Source organism: Pinus tabuliformis, chromosome 4_1, assembly GCF_031772625.1.
Source record: "Pinus tabuliformis cultivar Carrire ecotype Pingquan chromosome 4_1, CPIR1, whole genome shotgun sequence".
Taxonomy (NCBI): domain Eukaryota; kingdom Viridiplantae; phylum Streptophyta; class Pinopsida; order Pinales; family Pinaceae; genus Pinus; species Pinus tabuliformis.
The window spans coordinates 930,330,983-930,346,669 of record NC_142303.1 but is presented as its reverse complement, the minus strand read 5'-3'; the positions used below and the strand labels follow the sequence as shown (position 1 = coordinate 930,346,669).

The 15,687-nt window shown below is 35.6% G+C and overlaps 1 pseudogene across 1 annotated transcript; it reads right to left on the bottom strand.

Annotated features, from left to right (window-relative positions):
* Positions 1-2,110: 2,110 nt before the first annotated feature.
* LOC149179204 (ATP synthase subunit beta, mitochondrial-like) lies at positions 2,111-11,986 on the bottom strand (annotated as a pseudogene). Its single transcript, XR_016258250.1, has 9 exons — positions 11,224-11,986; positions 8,867-8,942; positions 8,659-8,747; positions 7,839-7,956; positions 7,632-7,731; positions 7,385-7,547; positions 6,919-7,143; positions 6,499-6,810; positions 2,111-2,668 (listed from the first exon to the last, which is right to left on the bottom strand). The product of XR_016258250.1 is annotated as an ATP synthase subunit beta, mitochondrial-like (transcript).
* Between the last annotated feature and the right edge of the window lie 3,701 nt (positions 11,987-15,687).

Sequence of the window (15,687 nt, the reverse complement as noted above, 5' to 3'; positions counted from 1 at the left end):
GGAACTACTCTATCTATTTGGATTTTTCGAAGGTTCAACAAAATTTGCATTTTCATATCCTACCAAAAAGTCATCAAAGTACGAGAAACAACAAAACTTGTACTAAATTTCTGGATGCATTTTGGACAGCATTTCATTTATAGCCAAATAAAATATTCAACGGACCTTTAATATATAAATTATTTTTAAAATGTTACTTGCAAAACTTACTACATACAATATTCTAAAAATTACTTAAAAACAAATCTACTTTAAAACATAAAATATATGTTTTACCTCTCATCACTTTGACATATATTTGTGAACCCTAAAACAATATTTAAATTTCACCACAAGCAACGAAATTAACTCCAGTTCAAAAATGAACCTAAAGATCGAACTTCTGAGCATAAAGTTCTATTAAATCATTGAACTTTCACCATTAGGGTTTTCACTAAATTTTCAAATTTGAAGAACTGGACTAATTTTCAATTTGAAGAACTGGACTTGAAAGAAAGCGTTCTGTTCTTTAAATTATTGCTATTTCCGTTTTTTTCATATTTTCCGACCTTTGATTATTTTTACTTTAACCTAAAACAACAAAAAATGTCGTGAAATCATTGATATGGAGAATGTTTATACTCCACGAACAGTTTACTTTTATACGAACCTTAAACCACTTAAGGTATCATAAAATCATTAATATCGAGAATATATACTCCACGAATAGTATGGTCCCTTTCGGAAAGAAGAATGCTTTGTAAGTGATGCTGCAATCAAATTAATTTTTTGACTATATAAGAACATTCATATATTCGACATCTAAGAGTTATGAACCAAACATGATATATCTTCCTTCCATGAAGGAACTGGCCAATCCGTGGCTATACCCTGAAGTCACAAAGGTTAAAGTTGGAACAGGGTAACACGATAACATGTCCAACTTTCTTGATACTTCGAAATAAAGTATTAAGAACTTGGGCATTAGCAATTTATTCTAGTTACCACCTGTTCACAGCAACAAAGTCTCCAAAGGATTCCATGAAAGTATATGGAAAAAGAAAAAGAAAACAAAAAAACTCTAGTACAAGAATATCATTAGAATACTTACAATAGCTATATGATAATTACATAATTCAAATTCTTTATGGAAAAGATCAGTTTCATCGTCAGGTTTCACCCATGCATACAGGGAGAACAAACAAAAAAATCACATTAGCTGATAAGAATACTCACAATAGATATATAGCAATAACAAATTTAAAATCCTTTACCGAAAAAATCAGTTTCATCACAGGCCTTCAATGAGAACAAGCTCACCTCCACTATAGATACAGAATTATTAATGAGATATTACGAGAAAAAAAATTATTCGCGAGTTACCAACATACACAGAAAAAACCATAACAAGCTGCTTTTCAAATTTCATATACCTAACACTGCTTTTGAACTCGTTAAAACTGTAGCATGCACGTTGAAGGAAAAAGCTCAAAAACTTCAAACCACCAAGCGACCAGCGAATTCCAACTTTAATACAAGTGAAATGATCAGTTGAAAAATCATCATCAACGAACTACCAAGCCGAAACTCCATGCTAACACACTGAATTTGCAATATCAACATGTCAAGGAAAGAAACTAGACGCATCAAAACCATACATCAACGTTTTTACAAACGTACATAACTTATCCTCAATTTGGATACAGGCGACGGTCCAAGTAAAATTCGTTAAACAGACAATATCCTTTTATACCTGCAGGCAAAATATACCTGCAGGCAAGATATCAAAACCACCCGTAAGACACTCGCAACAAGGAAAGGAGAAACAAATGCATGGGCAAAATCAACATTTACAAGTGTAATGCAAAAGTCCTGTAACAAAGGTCAGGCAAGAACTCCAATTTACAACCAGAGGCTACTGACTGTCAAAATATATCATCGATCAACTTTTTAGGATCAACAATGCAACCAATTATATAGAAAGTCAACTTATGCTCCAGAATACCAACCATAGAGATGCAAGGGTTGACGAATTGTTAGCTGCAACAAACTTTTTACTTTAGTTAGATGTTCGAAATATTTCGGCCTGAATATTTCAGGCAGCAGCATACTCACAAATTACGCAACCATACCCACAAATCCACAATTAAGTATTAAACACTGGCAAAGATTGCCATATGGCTATATTTTCTCGAATCTCTCTGATTTATTATATCAAAACTGCCTCTTCAAAACATTCTAAATCATTCAATGGACAGATTGAAAAAATCCACAAAATGTAATGCAAAAAATTGCATGCATCCTTATTTGGGAATTGAATAAAAAGAGCAGAAGAGATCTGCAAACGCTCTTAGATCTCTTCCACAAGCACTTTTGGAATAATCCGTAGAACAGCCGTGGCTGAATAAGAAATCAATGGACAATAAATAGTCCACAATCAGCAAAATTTGAGGTTTTGATAATTGATAAACATGGTCCTCAAGGCAGTCATGACCTAAAACCCAATAAAAGTGAATTTAACGCCCAATAGGCAAACCATAATCAACAAAGAGTGCCAAAACGCAGTAACTTATGATGGTACTGCTGAATCCTTGGTGATTTTCTCCGCCTTTGCTGTCACTTCATCAATACCTCCAACCATGTAAAACGACTGCTCAGGAAGATCATCATATTTACCATCTAAAACACCCTGCATAACAAAGATGGTAAATATTTAGAATATAAGACATACAAAACCATAATTCATGGAAAACAAATACTGAGAGCAGAGCATCGAATAAATCATGATTATCCTCGTTAGAAAAATATAAAAACTTATTTAGCTGAATTGACCTGTGAACTAATTTCTTTTGAACCTTAATTTCCTGTGAAGTAATTTTGTTTGAATCTTGTTGGAGATGCGCATTGAGCATAGTTTGATCCCCATATTACATTTTATTCCGCCCCAAAATTTCAAAGCTGTTAAAAAGTGAATCAAAACGAACAAACCAGCATACTCCCAACATAAAACACCACTACAGAATTTAACAAACACAAAATAATAATCAAAGAAAAATTAAAATTAAAATTTAAAAAAACAAAAACAAAAAACAAAAAAAACAAAGACCTTCCGAGAATGGCAATATTCTCCAATTAATTAAATCAATGAAAAATAAAATTTAAACCAAAAATAACAAAGACCTTAACCGAGAATGGCAATATTCTCTAATTAATTAAGTACCCAACCCTTATCGAGCTTAATGATAAACCAGCTTAGATCAATCTTATTCTTAACCCCTGATCTATTAGACGCTGAGAGGGATCAAATGTCTTTACACTCTAAAAGAAATTTGCAGCTCAAAAGATTTGGTCTCTTTTGGCATTTGGCAGATACGTAGTTCAGATGGATTTAGTCCAGTTTAAATATTTATAATTATAATAATTATTTTTATTTTTTAATTTAATTTATTTTTTTATGTAATTTGACAGAGTCAAAATGTTTAACAAGACAAGACAGGACAGTACAATATCTCTTCCATACTGGGCTGGAGAGTGCCTCTTGTCACAACAAATATGAATTGAAAATTTTTCATATAACACATTAAATCTATCTTAATTTAGCAAAATAGCCACCAGGTTATGCACTTGCAACATAAAAGAAAATAAAAACAAAGGATTTCTGAGAATAGCAATATTCTCCAGTTAACTGGTACCCAGCCTTCATAGAGCTAATGATAAATATGCATTTAATGTTTTATATTAACTGTGAAAATAAACACAATATGTGTATCTTAATCTGGCAAGATTAGCAGCCAGGTTCTAAACTTCCAATGTAAATAAAATCATGCATCTTAATCTGGCTAAATAGCAGCCAGGTTCTAAATTTCCAATGTAAAAGAACACAAACTCGATACCAAAGGCCTTCAGAGAATTGCAACCTTCGCATGTTATAATAAACAGTAAGCTCTGATGATATATTGGACAATTTGGAATGTATGAAAATACAAACACAGGTACCTGACCATTACCTACATAAGGGATACAATGGAATTGCAAATGTATTTGTTTACCCCCCTCAAAGAAGTACTGATAAAATATGCAATTTAATTTTTTATATATAGCTGTGGAGAAAAACAAAAATATACATCTTAATCTTGCAAAATAGCAGCAGGATTCTAAACTTTCAATGTGACCAAAACATGGTACTCAAATAGCCTTCATGAATAAAGTATAGACGTATGGACATTTGTTTGGTCTCCAACGTAGGACATAAATATGCAATTTAATTTTTTATATTAGCTGTGGAGGAAAACAAAAATATATATCTTAATCTTGCAAAATAGCAGCAGGATTCTAAACTTTCAATGTGACCAAAACATGGTACTCAAATAGCCTTCATGAATAAAGTATAGACGTATGGACATTTATTTGGCCTCCAACGTAGGACATAAATCACGTACCATAGAATTGGGCTCCACAAATTGTCATCCATCAGACAACCATATAATGTAGGCAAATTTCCGAACTGCTCAAGAGATTTGGGATGTATTTCTCATAGTGAAATTATATAGGTTTAGCATCATGGAATTATGAATCTCAAATACACATCCATCAGACAACCATATAATGTAGGCAAATTTCCGAACTGCTCAAGAGATTTCGGATGTATTTCTCATAGTGAGATTATATAGGTTTAGCATCATGGAATTATGGATCTCAAATACTTCAATCTCTCCAAGTACATGGATTAGGTGAAGATACTAACTGGATTAGGATGGATTAGGTGAAGATACTAACTGGATTAGGTGAAGATACTAAATGGAAAAGGTATTGCATTGCACTTCTGGCAGGATCGGTTTGAGAGATGACTTTATATAATACATGCAAATTACGTTTCTTTCTTGAAGGTACCAATTTCAAGTATTATATGTTGCACTACACTATTACAAGAAATCTAAAAACCAGACCAGAACCGGTAATGCATAGTGGTAAGAAGTGTTATCAAAACCGGACCAGAAATTGCGGAACCGGCTGGTCCAGTTATTTTGGCCCAAAACCAGTCCAAACCGGCCTCCAAATCGGAATAGGCCAGTTCAGTAACAAACCGGCCAGTTCTATAACAGAACCAGCTGGTTCAGTACCAAACAGGCCAGTTCGGACCGGTTCCATGCAGTTTGTTGACCCACTTCTAATTCTCCCCGGGCTAGCCTAATATTCAAGCTAGTAATCAAGCCTATGGCCCTAGTATTGCTATGCCATCATTTTACTTAAATTTTTAACATTACCATGAAATGACTCACAATGTTTGAGTGGTTCCAACCTCATTGGATTTCATATGAAGAAAGTACAATTTTAAATTTCACTCAAAATCCAACAGACTTGACAGTTTTTCAGTATTTCAGGATTTGGGGATTGCAACGTTTCCATTGGATTTTGTCATGTACAAGGGTATGGAACTAGTATTTAATAAAGAGCACCAAGCCCTCTATGTACTTTGATGTTAGTGGCATTGGTTATCAAACTCCTATAATGACTACTCAAAATGTACCCATCACTCAAACAAAATCTTGACATGACTTTTCTATCTTATTTTAATGCCTAAATGGTTATATTGATGACGAAGACCCCAATATAGAAAATGATTTTGATGATATGTAGGCATTTGTTGTAGCATGATTTTTTTTAGATGCTAGAAGCCATCTAGAGCCTATTTATTGATGTATTTCGATTCAGAGATGGATGACACTCGATGCTATTTTGGTTATGTGCACCCTTACATGCTATGTAAATAAGAGCTTTTGGATATTTGTGTATAAATGGTTTGGATTCATATGGATGCACATAAATATATATGTTTTTTTTAAAATACTAGTATTCTATGTATTTTTGGCAAACCGGGTTTTTTTCCATTTTTTTTACCAGTTCTGGGTCCACAAGATTTTTCGGTTCGGTCACCAGTTGAGTTCTGATAACATGGGTGGTAAGCATTGTATTCAGAGATGACTTTATACAATACATGCCAAGAAAATTATGTTTCTTTCTTGTAGGTATCATTTTTAAGAAGATATGATACATTATTTCGGAGAGCATGAGGGATAAACTGGATTTTTACTGATTTAACTTGGGGAAATTGTGAAAAAACTGGACTGCAAAAATAGTGCTACTATCCAATCACAATTGTTCAACATGGAGTTGTCTTTAGTACGACTTTTTGGAAGCTTTTACGATGGGTTTTTCCAGTCTAATTTCTCTAAAATCCAGCATGAATTTATTGAAATCACAAGCTTGATGGGTAATCCTGTGAAATCGAAGTGCCCTTGAGATTTTCCAGGGTGCTGAATCCATATATACAGTCAAAAAACTAGTTTAAATTTTTCCACCAGATTCCGGCACCGGAAAGTCCAAAAAGTTGCACTCAAGACAACTCCATTCAACATTATAGACAGTTTGGATGGCTCTCAATAAATACAGAACTGGAAAAAGAATCCTGCACAAAATAAAACTATACTACAACCATTGCATTTATACATTTCAACATACCTGGAAGCTAGCAATGCTCTCTTTCAGGTCAACATATTTTCCTGGAGCACCCGTGAAAACTTCAGCCACATAGAAGGGCTGACTCAAGAATCGCTGAATCTTTCTGGCCTGGGACACAGTCAGTTTATCATCTTCACTTAGTTCATCCATACCTAAAATTGCAATAATATCCTGAAGGTTCTTGTAGTTCTGAAGGACCTTCTGCACACCTCGAGCAATATTATAGTGGTCTTCTCCTAGGATGTGAGGAGAAAGCATGCGGGATGTAGAATCCAGTGGGTCAACAACTGGGTATATACCAAGCTCTGAGATCTGAACATAAAAAATTGTATAGGCATAAGAATCCATAAGAAGGTAAAATGATGGTAAACAAGAAAAACACATTAGAGGAAAAAACTGCAGACAGAAACCAAAACAGACCTGCCTAGATAACACAGTGGTGGCATCAAGATGGGTGAATGTTGTTGCAGGTGTTGGATTTGTCAAATCATCAGCTGGCACATATATAGCTTGCACGGAAGTAATGGAACCCTTCTTGGTTGTTGTAATACGTTCTTGCAAACCTCCAAGATCAGTAGCCAAAGTTGGCTGGTATCCAACAGCTGAAGGAATACGTCCCAGCAAAGCAGACACTTCAGAGTTTTCCTGTCAAACAAAATAAGATGAAAACAATTTCTTGTTATGCTAATGTCAGTGTTGATGTCAAATTCATTAGGACATAGCTAATCCTTTGTAAACCTGTCAGTTTGTGATGGTGATATTTAAATACAATAGTTCTTGAATGACATAACAAGATTGTAAAAGTTTGTGACAATTTTAAAAACTAAAATTCCCCAAATAACTAAAAAAGAGAAAAACATTATATCAGACACAATGTCAATCATACTTGTGTAAAATGGAAAATGTTGTCAATGAAGAGCAACACATCCTGGCCTTCGACATCTCAAAAATGCTCTGCAACAGTCAATCCTGTAAGCCCAACATGTGCACGAGCACCAAGTGGTTCATTAATTTGACCATATATAAGAGCACACTTGCTTTCACCCTGTATAACAAGAAAAGCATTAATTAGTAGCCAATCCTCTATTATGCGTGCAAAGAACAAATAATAATAGACAGTAACATCCAACTTGTTTTTCCCATGCTTTATAACACCACCCTCAATCATTTCCCTGTATAAATCATTGCCTTCTCTAGTACGCTCTCCAACACCAGCAAATACAGAGAAACCACCTATTAAAAATAATCATATTAGTTACTAACTTTGAAGAAATACAAACTAGATCAACAAGCATTCAATCCCTCTAGAGATTTGACCAATCCAGACAGAAAAGGAATACCATGAGCCTTGGCAACATTGTTGATCAGTTCCATGATAAGAACAGTTTTTCCGACACCAGCTCCACCAAAAAGCCCAATCTTTCCTCCACGTTGATATGGTGCAAGAAGGTCCACAACCTGGATCACAGTTTTTCCAACACCTAGAAGTTTAATGTCCAAGCTAAAGTTGTAATAGTCCAAAGCACCATCCCAAAAAAATCTGTAAGCTAGATTAAAGTATACGATCCCAAGATTTCTGGTTTATAGATGCCTATAAGCATGGAGTTACATTTGAGACCCAATCTTGACCAGTTCAAAATGATAATTTTTGCTGCTCTGTTGCACTACAGTCCAATGAAACTGAATAAGCAAAGCCAATAACTGATATATAATTGAACTTCAATTACAGAATTTTTCATCAAGGAAACAAGATGTTATATTACTGACTCACTCTACATGTTTTGACTGTTCAATTTAAGTATTGCAACAGAGATCTCTCAGACCAAACCTTAGTTCCAGTCACAAGAATTTCCAGCCAGAGCACCATCCCTAAAAACTGTAAGCTAGGTTAAAAGTATATGACGCCAAGAGTTCTGGCTTATAGGTTCCTTATAAGCATGGAAATACATTTGAGACCTGAGGTTGATCAGTTCAAAATGAAAATTTATTCTGCTCAGTTGTGCTACAGTACATTGAAACTGAATAATCAAAGCCAATAACTGAAATATAATTGAACTTCAATAACAGAATTTTTCCAAGGAAACAAGATGTCATATTACTGACTCATTCTACATGTTTTAATTGTTCAATGTATTGCACCAGAGATTTATCAGACCAAACCTTAATTCCAGTCACAAGAATTTCTTGCTCTGTTGACTGCTCAACAAAGGAAGGGGCCTCACGATGAATTGGCAAGAAGTGCTCAGTCTCTGTTTGCAAGAAAATGAAGCCATGTTTAGTAGAAAAATCTGCTACCTCCATTGTTTGAATTTAAATTGTACTCAAATAATATAGCGTCAAAACTCAGATTTGCAACAAAGCATCTTACTTAATTCGCCCTTATGATCAATGGCCTCTCCAATCACATTCATGATGCGACCAAGAGTGGCCCTGCCCACAGGGATCTGTAAAGCATTTGAAAAAGATATGTCATTACTGAAAAACAAAATAAAGACACATTTGCTTAAGCAACAGACAAGAAAGTGAATTCCCAGAGAAAAAGCAGATATCACAGTATTCATGTCATTGATTTCTTGTATCCAAACATTCAGGAGAGAGCTGGGGGAGGAAATCACTTAATCCAATTTAAGGCAAAATATAATGGCAAAATCCATTCTCAAAGAGCATATTACAAAGCCTGTAAAATATAACATTCTTTTAGTTTAAATTAAATTAATTCATAGCCTAGAAGTATATAAAATACAGCTTCGTTACTCTGGCTCACAATGTCTTCACTCAAGTAGAATCCATTCTTAAAGACCACATTGCAGAAGCTGTAAAATCTAATTCTCTTTTAGCTTAAATTGAACTAATTCATAACCTAGAGTATACAAAACACGCCATTATTACTCTTCTCATACAATGTCTGAGAATGCATTTTAAAGATAGATTTACAAACTGAGAAGAAGCAGTTCCAAAATATCTAGTTCAATCTTGCAAAATGATTTTTAAATGTAATATAGCGATAATAAAATTTATAAATGCCATTAACACAAAAGCAAATCAAGCATAGATCGATCACATAAAGCCCATCACTAACACAAACAAATCAAGCATAGATCAATCACATATAGACCGAAACCAATCATAATAAGAGAATATAATAATGTATCCTTCTAAACTGTGAATATTTTGATAAATAGTACCAAATATTTTAGCCAAAATAAGACTCACTCAGAAAGAAATGTTACTTCATTAGTCCATACTACATAGTCTTTAAAATTTAAATTTTTATTATTAATCAAAAACCGGTACTTTTGGCATTATCCTGACCGTGTTGTAAGTTCGAAGTAAAAACCAACGTTCAAGTAGCCATAAACACTATAAGCAGTATTTTGTCATCAAAACTTCAATCCAAGTGATATTTATGTTAACTACACTAATCCAAAGTCCTTTTTGGCAGTATTCTGACCGGGGTGTAACTTCATATACTAAATACGAAGAATCAAGCAGGCAGAGACATTATAAGCAGTATTCAGTCAACAAAAAGACAATCCAAGTAACATGGAAGATACCTTTACCAATCAAAAGAGATGTAGTTAACTTTAGCATTAATGTAAGATTCAGGCAAACTTTCCACAAACTCCAGGCAAATGCTAATGTTCAGTCCAACATAACACGATGAGAGAGCAATCAGGAATGGTTACATTGGGTTGATGGTTATGCAAGTACACTCTTTGTACATATAATTTATAGCTAGCTCCTCGGGATGGCCCTGAGGAGATGACTACTGGAGGATATTCTTGCAAAATCAAAACAATGTCATTCTAATAAGAAAAATTGCTTACTGCTGATGGGATAAACGCAGATCCGCCAAAAAAGCTAAGGCATTTAGTGCATGGCAGAGAAACAACTCAATGCAAAGCACTGTATAAATAGCATATTTTAAAGACGAGTATTGAACTCTGAAGACACTGTAACGAAGAAAACTTAGAGAGTCAATATGGTCTAAGAACACAGCGAGCAGATTATGCACGACTAGATGGTTTTAGAATCTTTACAAGCATGCAAGTAACAGATTCCAAAGAAGCACGGCAAGAAGAGATCATGCACAACTCTTGGGTTCTATAATCTTCAGGGCAATGCAAAGAACAGATTCCAAAAAAACACACTATTCACAAAAATTTGAATAGACCAACGCTTTGATTGTCAACAGATTTTGAGTAACGTGATAGGAAATACATTTTGAACTCGGAAGAAGTTTTGTAGATTTTCAGTTAGTTTTCGTGATAGATTACTCTTAGCACAGTGAACAGATTTAATTTTATCGGAATATAGTTGTATCAGCACATTTTATTTATCAGATTGTGAAGCGATAAGGTCCCTTAAGGAGCGGAAAGTATGACAACCATGTTTCATCCAAAAAACATATTTTTAATGCATTACATAAATATTGAAAGCGTTGTAAAAGAATTCGAAATCTGACCAATTAAAACGATAAATTCACTAAGGAAGATGAGAGAAACAGAAACCAAAACCCTAAAAAACATTTGGATCAGGAAATCCATTTTCAAGCCTGCAAAAGAAATCGATCAAAATATGAGATGCATTTTAAACAATGCATCTGTTCACGAATTCATGAACATATGATACGCCGCGTGATTCCACGTGAATCAGTTTTCTCACGTAAAAAGACTTATACCCCTCTCGGAAAGCCAGCAACAGACAACAAAATAGAGCTCTTACCGTGATGGGCGATCCCGTGTTCAAAACCTTCTGACCACGGACAAGCCCCTCGGTTTCATCCATGGCAATGGTCCTGACGGTGTTCTCTCCCAAATGCTGGGCGACCTCGAGCACAAGACGAATGGGATTGTCAAGAACCTCCAGCGCTGTGAGGATCGGCGGCAACCCTGTTGGAAAGCGGACATCAACGACACCGATGACCTGAGAGACATGGCCGACGGCTCCAGTACCGGTGAACTCGTCAGTCACCTTTCCAGACAGCCCAGCGCTTTTTGGGCCACCAGCGGAAGACGGAGGCTGCGCAGGGGCGGCCGCCGCGGCGCCGGTCGCGTAGTCGACAGCACGGTTCAACAGAAAAGGGCGGGCAGAGGCGGCTCTTTCCAGGCGCCCACTGCTCAGAACACCACCGGGGAACCGCCCGGACGCCGCAGGGGTTGATCTATGGGCGACCTTGCGGGCGCCAGCGCGTAGCAGGGACGCTACAGCCTTTCTGGAGGCCATGGCCAGGTATCGTAAGCGTAAAAATCCCTCGATCGCCTCTGCCAACTATTGAGGAATCGAAAATCAAGCAGAGATCGTGGATCGAAGTTGCGACCCAAGCTAGTGTATAGTCATACAAAAGGGTGTGCCCTCTGAGGGCGGAGGGTTTTGGGAGTTTCTGAAATATGATAGGGGATGAGAGAACCTGCGGACCTGAAATAAATCCTTAATTTGATTGGACTGTTAGGCCCCCTCCTGCTCAGTTAGGGATTACATCCCGTCCTTTCCGGTATTGTGGGATTAGTTGGGTGTTGAGAGCACTTGGTCACATGAGTGTCAGGTTTGCTGGCAAGTTATTAATATATTTCGGCAGTCAGTAACAGGAAAATTGTATTTTTCGATATACTAAATTTTTTAAAAAACATATACCTCCAAGCCACGAGGGGTCAACTAGGCCTAATTTCTGCCGCGGTGTCTCGCACACGTGTATGCTATTTTTGTGAATAAAAATAAAAATAAAAAAATCTCATGTAATTGATGTTAAAAAACCATTTTAAATAATACAAATCAAGATTTATTCACAATTGTTTTTCGTCGGATTCTATCACCAAAATCTCCAAAAAGTCTCATTATAGACAACTCCATTTTTCTTCGGTAATGAATATAATGTGTATTGCATGGTATGGAATAAGAGGTATTTATGGTGTTTATTTAATTTTAATTGTGTAGTGTATAGTGTATTGCATGGTATGGAATAAGAAGTATTTGTAGTATTTTTTTAATTGTGTAGTAGTATTTTTTTAATTGTGTATTAAAAAAAAATATTGTTGGAAGTTGTGGTTAATGCAAATTTTATTTATAATATTTTGTTTTAAAGAGTTTTGATTTATTGAAAAAAAAAAGAAAAATGGTTTAACCATTAAGAAAATGTGTCTTGTAAGGAAGCATGATAAATATAAAAAAATAGTGTTTGGATAATTGAAAAACAATAAGAGCTATAAAAGAGTATTTAGTTTAAAGGGTCAAAGTTATGGTTGATTTCAAGTAATTTGGACTAGTGGAAGAAAGTTATATACAAAAATTATCTTTATGGGTACCGTTTTTTATATCTACACCTCTCACTAAAGTGCAAGAAAGTATCTCTAATGTGGAAACTTATTAAAGTTGTTGTCTTTATCATTCAAGAAAAACTCACATTGATACCAAGTAAAGGAAAAATACATCCTCATTTTGCAGGATAATGCAATGGAAATTAGTCGCTAGAAAGGAAATCAGAGCTTCTATTGCTAAAAACATGGATGGATGAATGGGACCTCAAAGCATGGCATGATATCTCAATCTAGTCTCCCAGATTGGGGCATTGGTTAGGTTGGTCTATTGTGAACCTCTTACACATCTCCTCCCTTTGATTTGTGTTATTTGTGATTCCCTCAAATGTCATGCGCCATGTGATGTTTCATCATGAGACCACAAAGGGTGGAGTTCAAAGGATAACAATCTCAAGAGTAGTAGGTATCAAAATCAACTTCAAACAACAATTCCTCCAAAAAGCTCAGGTATGTGGAAACATGTGTGGCACTTGGATGGTTTGCGTAAAATAAGCATATTTTTTATAGACAACGGCTCACAAAAAGATCTTGACTATTGAAAGCATGTCAAAAAGGTGAATCCATTATCCCTCATGATGTGTTCTATGTTTGTCCATTTCTAAAACGATCCAACATATTTTCCTAGAGCGCGAGTTTTCTTATTAAGTTTGGCAATCAGTGTACTTTGGAAATAACCATAAAATGAGAATCATGAGCTCTTAGAAAAACATGTTTAAACAATGGAATAAAACTTACAAGGGGTCACTCAATATCAAATTCATTTTGAAAAGACCATGAGATACATTGCCAAATATCTTTTTTGGAAGATTTGGCTGGCATGAAACAAACTAATATTTAAGCAACCATTGGATAATCCCAATAGAGTTGTGGCAAAGGCAACAGTTCTTCTTGTTGATAATATTAAGGCTAAGGCTAAAGGTATCTTTGAAAGCTAATAATTAGACAAAGGTGAAGAGAAATAATTCTAATGGCTCCATCTATCTTTAGGCTCCCATACTCCAATCAAAAGTAAGTTCATTTATAGAACAAATTAGTAGCTTCGACTCAATGTATCATATTTGCAATAGTGGAAATCAACTCAGTAGTCTAATAATTTATATTTTTTGATGGCATGTCTAAAGGGAATCCAAGGGTAGTAGGTGGAAGGGGGGTCCTCATTCGTCCTGAAAAAATAGTTGAACTATCCTACACATGGGGACTCAAAAATTCCTCTAACAATTAGGTTGAAGCATATATATAGTTACAAGGTCTAAGAATGGCATTGCATTGTGATATCCATCTCCTATAAATGTTAGGTGATTCAAAGGTCATCATCTAGTGGATGGATAAATAATACCTTCTAGACAATTACAAACTAGTGTCAATTTTGCTTGGGTTCTTAAGAGGCCACTACATTCCAAGAGATAACACTTTTAAGGTCCAAAGGGAGAACAATAAGGTTGTTAATTCTCTCATTAATGAAGCTACTAGATTGAAAATGGGAGTTTTAAGGGCTAGTGGTTCTTTGTGATGTCAAACTATACCCTAGGTATTTCCACACACTCTATGGCAAATATCTTCCATTTAATAAACCACATGTTGATCATGCACCAACTGCACTACCAAAACACTGCAATAAACATGATAAGTCTTAAGCTACCTTCTCACATGTTCAACTTAGTAGAGAACTCTAATTTTGAATGTGTGGTGGTTTTATATCCCAATTTAAGTGGAGAACAAAAAGGCTCAGAGAACACCTCACTTCTTTGTCAGCCATTGTTGGGATTATTTAGCAATGCTCTTCAAGTTGGCCTTTTCTATTAGGTTGGTGAATTGGAAGTTTGTTCTTTTTTTCTTTATTTTTTTCATAGCTTTTGATCATATTATTTTGTAGCCCTGTTTTGATTGAGGTTGTGTTTTCTCTATTTTGGAGGCACTTTGGTTTTGGGTGGTTTATCCCTTATGGAATATTGTCACCCTCTATGAAAATCTTATCTAGCTCTCATAATTTAGAGCATTGGGCAGGGTATTGTGGTCTTTGGACCATTATCTATGTGCTCCTTACCATTGTCACAGATAAGTTATTAGGTTTGACACAATGTTTTTGTTTGCTTGGTGGGATCTAACATATAATTATAAAGAGGCTCCTTGTAATCGTAATTGCAGTTATAGATTATAGATATTTATAAGAAGTTAGGAGAGTTTTAAGATTTCACAAGTAAATGATTCAAGGTAATAAAACTTCCATATTTTACCCATCAAGGTGAGGGTATACACTTAGTGAAACTATTAAGCGAGAGGTGGGAGGAGTGAACTATTAAGCGAGAGGTGGGAGGCAGATGGGACAACCACCACCATCCCATGCAATGGAGGGGGAGGACATGATAGTTATGTACTCCAAAGAGCAAGAGGTGTAAATGGAAATCTCCTTGCATGCACAACAATGATGTTGCATTCAAAGTGTTGGGTGGTCAAGCTTCCAATGCTTCTTGAAGGGAGCAAGGTTTTCATAGAAGCCAAGATGCATTCTAAATTTGTTCCTATGTTTTCATATTGTGTTTTGGTGTTCATCATCGGAGTCCTTATTTGTTGCGTGGAGAATTACCACTCTCACTCTATTGTTTCTTATCTCCTGGGGGGGCAGGTCCAAGTCCCTCTAATTTGGCCTCCCACGTTTCAGCAACTACTAGGATTCTTTCACCCACCTCTAGTTACATTCAAGGTTTTCTAAGCAAGTATACAAGCTCCTTTTCAAGGGTTAACCTTAGCAATGGTAGATTATTATAGCTGTATTTGGTATCTCAAGGAGACAAACAAATAAGTAGGGACTCAAGAGCAGGGATTGGTCTATGCAATGGGTTTGGAAAATTGGTCAAGTTTTACTTTCATAGCGGTT